The 12,828-nt window shown below is 38.8% G+C and overlaps 1 protein-coding gene across 2 annotated transcripts in view; it reads left to right on the top strand.

Annotated features, from left to right (window-relative positions):
* The window catches only part of PRELID2 (PRELI domain containing 2), a 101,385-nt gene extending 95,911 nt beyond the window's left edge, over nt 1–5,474 (top strand). For both annotated transcript variants that reach the window (XM_063086316.1, XM_063086319.1), the window contains exon 7: nt 1,951–5,474. The gene's annotated coding sequence lies outside the window, so the exon portion shown is untranslated. The remainder of the gene's footprint in view (nt 1–1,950) is intronic.
* Nucleotides 5,475–12,828: the final 7,354 nt, after the last annotated feature.

Below are 12,828 nucleotides of genomic sequence, written 5' to 3'. Positions count from 1 at the left end.
AGCGCTTTTACAGCATTACCGATTGTCTTAAATTACCCATATTCTTGGTTTTTTTGTTTTTTGTTTGTTTGTGGTTTAGAGCTAAGTCGTGAATTCAGGGCTTTGTATTATTTGTAAACAACAGCTTATTCTCCTCTCATAAGTGAAGTGGTTGAGGTCTGGATACTACCAGGAGTGTAGTACAGGACAGTTGCATTTAATACAATCAATACAAAGGAATTCCCTCAAAGATTTACGTAATTCAGACTCTCAAAATCCATGACCAGTTTTCTCAGAAGGTGTATATATACTCTTACCACACAAATCTACAATTACTGTAAATTAAAGGCTTTTGTTGTGGCTTTTTTTTCAAAATTGGTTTCACTGAGGTATTATTTATATGCAATTAAATTGACCAATTTTAAGTGAGTTTTAACAAATGTACAGTTATGTAAGCATCACGACAAATATGATATAGAACATTTTGGGCTTTCTTGTTGCAGCCATGTGGTTTATTCCTTTCCTTTCCCCCCCATTTTTCTTGACTATTGTTACAAAGTTTCTCAAGCTTGAAATGTGCCTGTTTCAATGGAACTTTTTATTTTCTCAGAAACAGCTCTATGGAAAAAGGGGAGATGACTGTAAGTGGTGGGGGCGGACTACTGTATTTATGAGTAGTAAAATGCTACCTTAGAAGAAGGGATGAAGTAAGCTTTATAGCTGTGGAGTAGGGATCAGAAAACCATAGCCCACAAGCCAAATCCAGCCTGCTGCCTGCTTTTATAAATAAAATTTTATTGGAACACTGCTATGCTTCTGACTATGTTCAGAGTTACAAAAGTGGAGTTGAACAGTTGTGACAGAGCCCTTACAGCCTGCAAAGCCTAAAATATTTGCTGTCTGGTTCTTTAAGAAAAAGTTTGTCACTTCCTAAGTTAGCATCCTAAATTGATGTCAAGGAGGGTTGTGACTGTGTGGCTTTTTTTTTTAAATATAGCATTTGCTCACATTTTACGTCTATTCCAAAGTTTATAGTTTGACAGTTTATTTTCTCTTCATTAGCTTTAACATCACTACTTTGTGAAGACTTGGATGATGTTATTTTAAGGTATTAAAAAGTATTAAAATGACAACATGAAGTTAAAATACCAGCCAGTGCACATACACAATGGAGTTGAGATATAGGCATTTTGGTTAGCACATAAAGTGGCATTCTGATTTGGCCAGTGCCAAATTTGGCCAGTATAGGTGCTGTTTACAATTTACTCATTTAGCCAGCTTTGGAATTTTGCAACTCTTAATTTTTAAAAGACGTTTATGGGATTTGCACAAATGTGCGTTGGGAGACATTATTTAATATTTTTATGTCATACCACTTTTCAAATTTGCATATTTTAAATTCACGTAGAAGATGACTACATTGTATATGGTACATAGCATTAAAGATACTTCATGGAGCTCTGTGATCTGTATGTCCAAGAAGGCATTTGAAAATTAGAAGGTGATTTTGTCATGAGCCAAAATGGAAGCACATAAATCTCACTAAGCAGTATGCTTGTGGCATTGCTGCTGACACATCTATTTGATAGATTTTTGATTTCCTGTCATTTCTGAATAAAACAAATAGCCCTGACATCTGTTTGTTCTTGCCGCTGGCAATTGGGAGACTGAGCTTGGTGAGATTTTATAACATAGCAGAGTTCTATCACATTGGAATGATTAAGACCTCAATTTTAGCTATATCTTAACTCCTTTCTGAACCAGCTTCTCTGGGTAGTTGGACTTAATAAAATGAGGTGCTTGCTTTGTTCGAAGATCATTAGGAGGTAGAAATACAGTTTCTTCAAGAATTACCCATAGTGATAGAATTTAAGTGACTCTCAAGAGTTGCTTCAGAACAGAGGGCAAATAAGTATTGATTGGCAAGACATGTTTATGAGGTGATAAAGCCTGTTTGCTTTTTTTTTTCAGGGGAGCTGTATCCACGTCTACATTTTTTTTTTGAAAATCACTTCTTGACCACAACAGATCATATACACAGTTTCTGGAATGCAGGTTTGAGGATACAGTGTCAGCAGCTTAAAGAAGAGGAGACCATCCTGCCAGAACATAAAATGACACACTCCCCTGGAAGGCTGCTTCAAATAGTGGGACTCATGGAGATGAGACCTTCTAGGTTGATTTTTATGACACAATCTCTTTACGATTTTACAAAAAAAGGAAAAAGCCCATGTAAGATGATGTCTGACCTTCCTCAGGATGTCCTGCTGATTGTCTGGTGCTGGTGTTGGGGCAGCCAAGGACAGGATAAAGGCCTGGAGAGGGTGCTTGTGGCCTATGTTATCAGCATGATTGTTCATAGGATTCACGAGAGGATTAAGAAGTTGAACCTGTTCCCTGATTCGTAGGTGGCCTAGAACAGACAGACATGTTCTGGACGGTGTTGAAGCTAAGCCATATTTATAGTGATGTTTAAGATTCTGAGAAATCACGGGAATTTGATTTCTGTCCATAAGTAATGCATAACTGCCGTGAGTGTAGCTTTTATAGTGTAACATGTGAAGTGCAATTCAGTCCTGTGAAAGAACATGAAACGGAGGGTGGGAAGGCAGGTTCTAACCTGGGCTTCTGCTAACTTGTTCTGTGATATGGAGCAAATTATTAATCTCTCTGTTTTTTACTAGGCAAACAGAGATAATTGGGCACAGGTCTCTCTGTCTGTGGGTTGTGATGGTTATGCAAGGAAGTTTAGTGCAAAGAACACAGGTTTGGAGTCAGGTAGACAGACCTGGGTTTGATCCAAATGCTGCCAGGCACTGGCTCAAAGATCATGTACATAATTTTAAATCTCTCTGAAGCTCATTTTTTAAAATTTGTAAAATGAAGTGATAGAATTAACTTTGTGAAGTTGTTGGACAGATTGGAGATCATGTATATGAAATGCACAGCACACTGCCTGGTACATAGTAGAAGTCCAGTAAATAGAAGCCATTATTATTATGTGAAACCATTTTGAAAATGTTCTTTTCAACTGTAATGTAAAGTGGTATTACTGTTTGAAAATTAGATGACAGTGGTTTGCATTTCCCCTGATCGGAAGCCAAAATATAAATGCATACTACCTAACAAAGCTTGAAGAGTGATAATAATTTGCAATTCATCTTCTTAAGATAAAAATTGGGCCATTATTGGAAAGTCTTAAGGAAATTGTTCTTTTTATAATATTTGAAAATTTTTTCACTTAGTGCATTGATGGATTTCAAAGGAATTGTACTTTGTCACACAAGCCTGCCACTGTGAACCTCTTTTTATTGTATTTGAGCTATTTGTGCTGCCTGAGTTTTGTCTCGAAGGATAATTTCCCTTCATTTCTTTAGTGTTTTATTCTTTGATTGTGTTGGAGGAAAAATGAATGGTAGAAATCAGAACACACTTTGACCTTCTTTTCCAGTTTACAAATGGCATTTGGTAGGCTTTTGGAATAATAGCCTTTTAAGAGGTGATGTGAATTATGGAGGTGAGAGGCAAGAAATTTTATTTGGAGGTTGATATTGGAATAAACTTAACCCTTCATACTCAATAACCTCCATCTTCTGAAAGAAGGAGTTCTCACCCTGAGTTGTCCATTAAGATAGTGTGGGGATCTTTGTGCAATCCTGATGCCCAGGCTGTGACCCAGACTAGGAAATCAGAATCTCTGGGTAGAGCCAGGCATCAGTATTTTTTAAAGCTCTCAGGGTGATTCCGATGGGTAGCTAAGGTTGAGAACCATACAACAAATTATAGGTAACTTGCAGACATTATCTAATTTCTTTCTTAACACCTCTGAGGTAGGAAAAGATCTACGTAGCAAGAATTTTTATTAGAAACAGAAAGAGTGAAGCATAAAGAGGCCAGATTTCTGCCTTTATTTCTTGAAGGCCAGGTGGCCAACGCAAATGCCTACATGGATTCAGCAGCTGCTCTGATGAGTGACGCAGTCTGGTGGCCACTGGAGAGACCCACCTGGGAGTACATGTCTGGCTGAAGGTGGCAGCCCCTGCTCAGCCCCAGTAGTGCAACCTTGTGGCTGGCTTTCTTATTTCTTCCAATTTCCAATTTTCCAGGAAAAGACAGAATTTAAAAGGAAAGAAATCTCCTGATTTTTATGTGTTGGCAACAAATTCAGAATTGCTTAAAACATGGTGCTGGCCAGACCAAACATGTTTGCCAGCAAGTGGTTTCCAGCCTCTGCTTCAGGAGTATTAAGGACCAGCCTAAACATCCTAGCCAATTTCTGATAGGTTTGCGTTTTCATATTCCGGAGGTAAGCTGCAGTTGCCTCTCCTCTAAGACTGCTTTTAAATGGATTTTCCTCCCCATTCTCAAGTGACGGAGTTTGGATGTATTGTCCTCCCAGAACTCATGTGGAAATTTGATCCCTAGTGTGGCAGTTTGAGTTATGGGGGCAGATCCCTCATGAGTGGATTAATGCTCTCCCTGAGGGTGGGGGTAGTGAGTGAGTTCTCGCTCCATTAGTTCCCACGAGAGCTGGTTGTTTAAAAGACCCTGGCACCTCCTCTTGTTCTTTCTTGCTTCCTGTCGCCATGTGATCTGCTTGTACCCACCAGCTGCCTGCCACTTTCCGCCATGAACAGAAGCAGACTGAGGCCCATGCCAGATGCAGCTGTCCCAGAATCATAAGCCAAATAAATCTCCGTTCTTTATAAATTACCCAGTCTCAGGTATTCTGTTATAGCAACACAAATGGACTAATACACCAAGTAATCCCCTGGACTTGAATCAGACACTTTTCCTCACTCAGTATTTTTTACCTCTGCAGGCAACTATTACTTCAAGCTTCGCTTATATATATGGTTCAGAAACATTATGGGTTTTTTTTAGAATTAATTAGGGCTTTAAAAAAAATTACATGTTTTGTGATAAAACATTTAGAAGCCTGCGTTTAACCATTCAACTTTATTATCTACTGTCTAGTGTAAGAAATGTCAAAACTAGAAGTCCAGCCTTGTGGGTACAGTAGGAACAAGCATGGGGAAGGGTTACTTCACAGACCTGGCCAGTCTCCTGTTTGGGCTGCTGAGTCTATACCTCAAGGTGATGATTTACCATGTGATTTGCAGATTTCAACCTGGAACAGAAATCCCTTGAGGGTGTGTGTGCTAAAATGCAGATTCTCAGCCTCTTCCCCCAGGAATTCTGATTCATGACATTTCAGTTGGGACATAAGATCTGCATATTAAAACAAGTTCCCCTGGAGATTCGTTTTTGCTCTTCCACAGACCACATTTTGGGAAGCATTTATTTAGGGGAAGTGTTTTTGGTCTCTGTGTTTTCTGTTGTTTAAGGTTTTGCACTCAGTTGGGTCCATTGATCACTCAGGACACAATATAAAATTCTCACGCAGAGAGAAACGGACTTAAGCTATCCTTGCATGATTGAGGTGCTTTTACCAGGAAGGGGCTTTTACAGCTTCAATCATATATGGATGAAAAAGGTGCTATATTCTTTTTATATTAATTACTTTGTGTATTTTATAAGTAGTATATACTTGTATATACTAATATCCCATTTATTGGACATTGTGAGGTGCATAGTATAGACAACTCAAAGTTATTCTTTTAGGTTGTCTTTTTTTGCTTTATTTCAACCATTTCCATGGAACTATTTCTTAATGTAGTATACATTTCCTTGCTTTTGCAAACAGAATCTACTGAAGATAATTAAATATTTTCAGGAAAATCATTCATATTTTTCATTCTTTCAGATCCTTCTTAGTTTTGTTAAATCTCCTGGTTGTTTTCAGAGTTTTTCTTTCCCCTCACTTTTATCTATCATTTCTCTCTGTAGTTACTATGTCTGCCTCTAGGAGCTGTCCTTTAATTTTGCTATGGTGTTTGAGATATCATGTAACTGCATACTACATGTCGAGTAACAGTAATGAGGATCTAAATGAGGCTTTGAGAGGCCTTTGTAGCAATAAAGTGAATGAACTTTGTTGCATTGACTTGGCGACATTATTTTAGTGGCTCAACTACCTTCCTCTTATTTCTTAATCCTCATCTGCAGTTGTCAGATCTGTGACCTCAAGATAAGTGAGATATTGGTAGAAATCATTTCTTTTTGTCTATAAACCATTGTCTCCCTCAATTATGTTAGTGTTTTCATATATACAGTTCTATAATGTAAAACTTAAGATGATTAACATTCAAATAAAAATTTCTCAGGCCAAGTTTTGATGCAGAATAATGTGCTTTTGATTCAGTGTTATTGTGATTTAGAGCTATAAATTAGTTGTATACCTATGAAATTCCATTCTGAAGTCGTTCTAAAATAAAGTTGTTACAACTAATATTTATGTGTGAATTCTTGGGGGGAGGGTATCACATCTCTTGGCATAGCTTGTGTTTATCGTTTGTAGTAATGATCCTAGTCCTTTTCAGCTGCCCCAGATGGTGGTGTTACACATGTCATATGATGTTAGCTCCCTGCTGCCTCCAAGGTGAGCCATTAAAGTTTCTCTCCCAAATACGTAGAGGCCACTATGATTGGGTGACCTAAGTGGGCCATGAGCTAATGGAGCAAAGGAGCAGGGTCTGCAAAAGGAGAAGAAACCAAGTGCAGCATGGACAAATAGCAGCATGAAGCCAGGTGGTCCCAAAGGGGAAGCAAGAGACAGAGTGGCTTCTTGTTGACCTGGAAGCTCAGCTATACTTTCTGCACATTGTTTCCATGAGACTCACTTTTATCCTTTCATTTGTCCTCTTTTTACTAGAGTGTATTTGCGTGAGTTCCTGTGCGTCATTACCAAAATGCCTTATCCAAGCTCTATTAATGCCCTTTCTTTGCTAAAGTCAGGTTGTGGTGATGACCTTACCTTTAGGGGTAGAGTCCTTAGTGCAACCAGCATTTACTGAGCACCTGCTGGGTGCAAGAGAAAGGCAGGATTTGTCTTCTCTTTTGACTTGATCTAGTGGGTCACTAGAAGGCTTGTGCATCATTATAATGACAGATGGCAGTAAAGGGCACTGATTGATGGTAAGACCCAACAGTTACTTCTTGGGTAAATCAAATGAAAATCACTTATTTAGAGGATGCAGAAAAAAGCATAAGATGTGCATTAGAGAGATCACAAAAATGTGTAGGTCGGTGGCCCCAAGGCTCACCAGCAGATGCATGGTTACACATGATCATGTTTGAGTTGTTAAGGGACATGTCTTTCCTTTTGGAAGATAAAAGCTTCTCTCTAGGCCCAGCCTTATACAGAAGGGTGGATCTGGCCAGCATGAGACCACCTCATCTGAGCCAGGTAGGAGCTTCATAGTGCACAGTGATTGCAGGGTACAGGACACTCAGGCATAAACATTTTTTACCATCAGATTGTTCTGACTATTACAGCCTCATTTGAGGACATTCCTGAATTGAGGGCTGCAGTATTAGCACAATGTTTCCCTGATGTCTCTGGGGGTGAGGGGATGGTATGTTGACTTGTGCAGCTAACCCTGCAACCCCAGAAACTTGACACAAGCCTTGGAGAGACTGAGACAGGTGGAACAGGAGAGTCCTAAGAATAACAAACCCAGTGTGATGGGGACTCAGAGTAGAAATTAAGTTAAATTAGAGAAACAGCTTATAGAAATTTAAAATGCAATATTTAATATTTAAAATGCAGTATTTCTTGCATACCTTAGCTGCCCATTGGAACCACCTGGGCAGCTAATTGAAAAATACTTATGTCTGAGTTCCACCTCCAGAGATTCTTTCTGGTTTGTCAGTATGGGTTGTGGCCCTGCCATCAAGATTGCATAAAGCTCCCAAATGACCCCAAAGCCACAGGCAGTAATTCCTACTAACTTCAGAAGTCATGTTTGTTCTCCCACCAGTGGTAACCCTTAAGAGCCTAGCTGGAGGAGGAAGTTTGAGATACAAGACCTCTCCTTTTTATTATTTTACCTCTAGTTCTTCAGAAAAGTATAAGTCACTGTTCAAGAAAAAAGTTCTCCAGTGTCTCTTAAATACTAATAGAAGAAAAGTCTTGCTAAAAAATATTCCACTATGTGCAGCCTGTTTTATTATGATCAAAAATTTGAGCTGCACTTGTTGGAACAGAATCCCATGCAGAAAAAGGATCCTATAATAGCTCCAGATCCTTGTCTACCTTGAAGGGTTAACCTGAGTTAGTGCATGGCTGGACCTTGAGATGTAACTATGGACAGCCATGCTGAGAAAGAGGCAACAGAGAGAAAATAGCAGCCTCTATCCTGTTAAATTAAACTCCACGGAGCTATTCTCCAGCTTCCTTGGAGAAGGTTAGAGCCATTTCATGCCTGCCATCTGTTAGGCTGCTGATGGAATCATTACTTCTTTGTGCCGGTGCCAGGATGAACTTTTAGCTCTCATGACAAAGAAGAAAATGCTAACTTGTTCAATTGTATGTTTTTGTTTTTTGTTTCCCATGTTGAGGCTAGGTGTCTCCCTAAGTTCAAAAGTCCATCAGTTGTTCCAACTTTGCAATTACTGCCTTGCCAGTTTCTTTAGAGTTGTGGGGGAAATTATTTTTTGGACAGACATCCCCTTGCCATTTGTGTTTAAGGATGTAGTCATTAGTCTTCTTGAAACCAAAGTTGTTCTTGTCAATCTGCCCAAAACAAAAACCCCAAGCACCCACTGTCTACAGGACAGGAGATTTACATAAAGCAGCCAGAAAGAATTTAATGAATGAATTACCCTAGAGTATAGTTATTGAAAATAGAGACAGGATATGGGGCAAAGAGAGAAAGAAAGGGGAGAACGCTGCCAAGGTTATACCTGTCACTGATTAGATGAGGGTGACTGTGAGGAAACCTTTATTGTCTGACATTTTCTTTCACAAATGACATTTCGGAGAATTGGAAGATGTAACATGGATGTTTAGAGTGTTCAACTCACTTCTTCTCCCCACCCTCCCAACATATTCTTAGATATAGCAGAAGAAATTTAATGCAGCTTTTCTGCTGGTTTCTTGGTGATTGGATGCCTTGGAAAACTTGAGAGTCACACCTGAGGCCCTGGATGGCTACAATTCTTAATTACAGTTTTAAGTTGGATTAAACAGTATGCATCAGATTACAACTGGAGCTATTCCAGTAGAAAGTAGTCTTTTTGTATGTGTGAAGTCAGAAGCTAGCATAGCAACTTGTTTCCTTAGGTGTTAATCCTTCTGTCAAGTGCTATGAGAACCATGTCTTCCTAGGGAAAAATAAATGCTAACAATGTTTGTGGGGTTTTGCAGAGTCAATTGGGAAACAGCAGAGTCAGCCAGACATTTATTTTTACTCTGATTTGCCTCTGAAACCTCTTCCTGTGGGGTATCACCTGCAATTCTCAAAACAGGGTACTTGTTCCCTTGGGGATCTGAGGTCATCTCTGTGAGGGGTGTGTGAAGCCTCACGGTGCATAGATTTTTCTCAAAGTTTTGTGGGGAAAATATTTTTATATTTAAAAAAATAACTTTGTAGAATGTAATATTGGAATGAATTTTTGATTTAAAAAATGAGACTTTAAAGAAATTTTGTTTGGGGCACTGAAAATACTTGGAATGCAGCCTAGAACATAGCAACTGTTATAGGCTGCACTGAATGGACATCGCAAAGAGTGGTACTTACATGTGGTTCAGCCTAATATAAGCACTTGCGGTTAGTATATCCCCAAATGCTCCAGGGCCACGTTCTTCTGCCGGGGGCCTGGTGTCTGTCTGTGGAAACATTGGAGAATCCCTGACTGAGGCCACCCCTAATTACTGGAACTCCTAGAATTCCCACGCCCCTCAGAGTTAGCCTTACATCCCGGCAGCACGAACTTTGCCTGACAATGTCTTGTAATACAAAATGGAGCAAATATCTACTAAAGTTGGGTAAGCCTTGCTATAAGCTGCATCAGAGATTATTTGAATACTGAGTTAACGCAGAGCTCTTAGTTGTTAAGGCTTTTAGTTTAGGAGGAATTATACAGGTAAAAAAATCATTTATTGGATATTAAATTGTAAATTATTTTTCCCTGGGGCTGGCCCCGTGGCGCACTCGGGAGAGTGCAGCGCTTGGGAGTGCAGCGGCGCTCCCGCCGCGGGTTCGGATCCTATATAGAGATGGCTGGTGTGCTCACTGGCTGAGCGTGGTGCGGGAGGAACCACGCCAAGGGTTGCGATCCCATTACCGGTCACAAAAAAAAAAAAAAAATTTTTTTTCCCCGTGTGTGTATGAGTATGTGCTGATGTGTGTATTTTGGCAATGATGTCTCTTTGTTTTCCTAGTCAGGAGAATATTATTTGTCAATACAATGCTTGTAACATACTGTTTTTTCAAAAATGAAGGCAATTCAGACATACCTATGTACTACAGCTGTCTCTAACCGGTCTACAATGTTTAATCTGGGGTGCTTTTTAAAAATCAATGGGTATATTTTGAAATTAGAAATTAGGAAGTGTGATGCCTCCAACTTTGTTCTTTTTGTTCAAGATTGCTTCAGCTCTACGGGGTCTTTTGGTTTCATACAAATTTTAAGATCATTTTTTCGATTTCTGTGAAGAATGTCATTGGTATTTTGATAGAGATTGCATTGAATGTGCAGCTTGCTTTGGGTAATATGGACATTTTGATGATGTTAATGCTTTCAACCCATAAACGTAGGATATTTTTCCATTTATTTGTGTTCTCTTCAATTTTTTTTTGGTCAGTGTTTTAGTTTTCTTTGTAGAGGTCTTCTACCTCCTTTGTTAAGTTTACTCCTAGATATTTCTTTTTTTTTTCATAGCTATTGAGATTATTGGGATTATTTCTTGATTTCTTCTTTGGCTATTTCGTTGTTGGTATATAGAAAGGCTATTGATTTTTGTGTGTTGATTTTGTATCCTGCCACTTTACTAAATTCATTTATTAGTTGTAGTAATTATTTGGTGGAGTCTTTAGTGTTTTCTATGTATATGATTATGTCAAAATATACTATAAAGCTATAGTAACCAAAGTACTGGCATAAAAAACAACCTGACCAGTGGAATAGAATACAGAGCCCAGAAATAAACCTCCACACTTTCAGCCAACCAATTTTCGACAAAGGTGCCAAAAATATACAATAAAGGACAGCTTCTTCAACAAATGGTGATAGAAAAACTGGATCTCCACATGCAGAAGATTGAAACTGGACCCCTATCTGTCACTATACACAAAAATCAACTCAAAATGGACCAAAGGCCTAAATTTAAGACCCGAAACCATGAAACTACTACAAGAAAACATAGGGAAAATGCTACTCGAAATGGGAGTGGGAGGCACTTTTTTGAGGGAGAATACAAAGCCATGGACAACTAACACAAAAATACACAAATGGGACTACATCAAACTAAAAAGCTTCTGCACAGCAGGAGACACTCTGAACAAAGTGACGAGACAACCTACAGAATGGGAGAAAGTGTTTGCTAACTGCACATCACACAAGGGGCTAAAGTCCAGAAATAGAGAACTCATCTGATGAGGATCTTGATGGTGGCAACAGTGACCCAGGGGTCTGACATGGCAGAAAATGGTGTAGTAGAGAGAGAACTTCTCATGTGCTTTTCTTTCAAAGCCCTCACAACCATGACCCTGACCACCGTTATTAATTCATTCACTAGGTCATGGTCCTACAATCTAATCACCTCTTGAAGGCCCCGCCTTTCAATTACTATAATAGGACTTCCCACCCTCTTTACACTGTCACAATGGGGACTAAGTTTTGGGGCGACATTCAATCAAAGGCATACACAATTATTACTCAGCTATTAAAAAATGATATCCTATCATTTGTAGCAATATGGATGGAACTGGAAAACATGTTAAGCGAAGTAAGTCAGTCACAAAAAGACAAATACTGCATGATATCACTCATCTGGAATCTTAAAAAAAAAGTGATTGTCATAGAAGTAGAGAGTAGAATAATGGTTACCACAGACTGTGGTGGGGCAGGGAGGAGGAAAAGTGGTGGATCAATGGGTACAAAACTATGCTACCAATCCTAAGTGAATCATCGTATATGCATGCGTTGAAACAACATACTGTACCCCACAAGTATGTACAAATTAATGTTAAAATAAAAAAAAAAACAGTTGGAAAGTGTATAATTAGTTTTGAAGGGGTGAAATAAACACAGGGAAGAAATTAATGAAGCAATGTTTTGATTCTTGATTCTTGTAATTATAGTGGTACAGCTGGTTCTACTATAGTTAAGTTCTTCCTATTTCCTATAACAACCCTCTTTTCTGGTTTATTTTCTTGGATGAATTTTAACTGTCATCTGAATGGGAATTGTATGGCAGTTGCCAGCAGGAATAACCTTCCTATTTATTTAAAAACACATGTTTCTATTAAAAATGGCAAATATGGTAGTACCCCAGCTTCTTTGTTGAAATAGTTTATCCTGGTCAGATCTGAATTTCCTTTCACAAGAGTGAAATCTGAAGAAAAATTTGGTAATAGATTAAGATTAAAAGATAAGAAATTTTAGCATCTGATTTGATTGAAATATCTGTTGAGCAATGGCCATAGACCAAGCTCTATAAAGTTTAGAGATTTCATAGTGTGGTGGGTGAGATGAGGGATCAGGAGCCAGAAGCCTAAAGTGGAATCTTGGTACTAGCCATTTTATTTAAACTCTTTGGGTTTCATTTTCCTCATATGGGAGGGTCCTATGCTTTGAATGTTTGTCTCTTCCAATACCCATGTTGAAATTTAATTGCTATTGTAACAGTATTAAAGAGGTGGGACCTATAAGAGGTGATTAGGCCACGAAGACTCCACCCTCACATGTGAGATTGATCGTGTCATAAAAGGGTGAGTTCTG

This window comes from Cynocephalus volans, chromosome 2 (genome assembly GCF_027409185.1).
Source record: "Cynocephalus volans isolate mCynVol1 chromosome 2, mCynVol1.pri, whole genome shotgun sequence".
Taxonomy (NCBI): domain Eukaryota; kingdom Metazoa; phylum Chordata; class Mammalia; order Dermoptera; family Cynocephalidae; genus Cynocephalus; species Cynocephalus volans.
Note: the sequence above shows the minus strand (reverse complement) of the source record. Positions and strands in the feature narration are given on the sequence as shown.